This window comes from Octopus bimaculoides, chromosome 11, assembly GCF_001194135.2.
Source record: "Octopus bimaculoides isolate UCB-OBI-ISO-001 chromosome 11, ASM119413v2, whole genome shotgun sequence".
Classification (NCBI taxonomy): Eukaryota; Metazoa; Mollusca; class Cephalopoda; order Octopoda; family Octopodidae; genus Octopus; species Octopus bimaculoides.
This window is the reverse complement of record NC_068991.1, coordinates 62,083,884-62,084,893: the sequence shown is the minus strand read 5'-3', so window position 1 is coordinate 62,084,893 and position 1,010 is coordinate 62,083,884.

Here is a 1,010-nt window from a genome sequence, read left to right as displayed (position 1 = left end):
ATATATATATATATATATATATATATATATATATACGACGGGCTTCTTTCAATTTCCTTTACCAAATCCACTCACAAGGCTTTGGTCGACCCGTGGCTATAGTAGAAGACACTTGCCAAAGGTGCCACGCAGTGGGACTGAACCCAGAACCATGTGGTTGGTAAGCAAGCTACTTACCACACAGCCACTCCTGCGGGATGGAAGCCACTCCTGTTGGGATAGAAATGGAAGCCATTGGCAAGAATATTTCAATTGTATCAAAAAGAGAAAAAGAAGAACATTCTGAACGTTCAAGACACAAAAAGAACACCATAATTCACCCAGTTGGTTCAAGACATTATTGATGATGATCCTGAAAAATCAATGAGGGCCATCACCAAAGAACTTCAAAGTGTTGGAGTGGACTATCAGAACTGTGATGCGCGAGGACACTTAACACAAATTTGAAATTGCAAAGCTCTAGCGGGAATGTTTCGTCTGTATCAAAGAGAGAAAAAATATTCTAAACGATTGGACATTAGAAGGATACTGCAATTCAGCTAGCGAGTTCAAAACATCAACGAGGATCTCGGAAATTCAATACAAGCTACCACCAAGAAATTTCAGGTTCGGAGTGAACTGTCAGAATTGTGGAAGATGTTTGATACAAATCGTATATACTGATTGAGACCAATTTATATCAGCAAAGATACAGGAAAACCATTTGATTCGTGTTACGAACATGGCATGCTTTTTTCTTCTCCGATAAGAAAACTTCGACCAAAAGTCTAAGCGGAAAAAATGACAGATGGTTATGTGCAGATCATTTCGATGTCCCCCAGAGTGACGCATACTAAGTTTCCAGCTATTGAGATGGTTTCAGGAACGGTGAATATCGAAAGTCATGTCATGCTACCTTACATCTTTCCACGTGGTCTAAGAGTTAATACGTTGAGTTGTTGGAGGCAATTGTTAAGCGCTTGATAATTGAAGTACACAATGGAAGGCCATAAATGTTTCAACAAGACTCA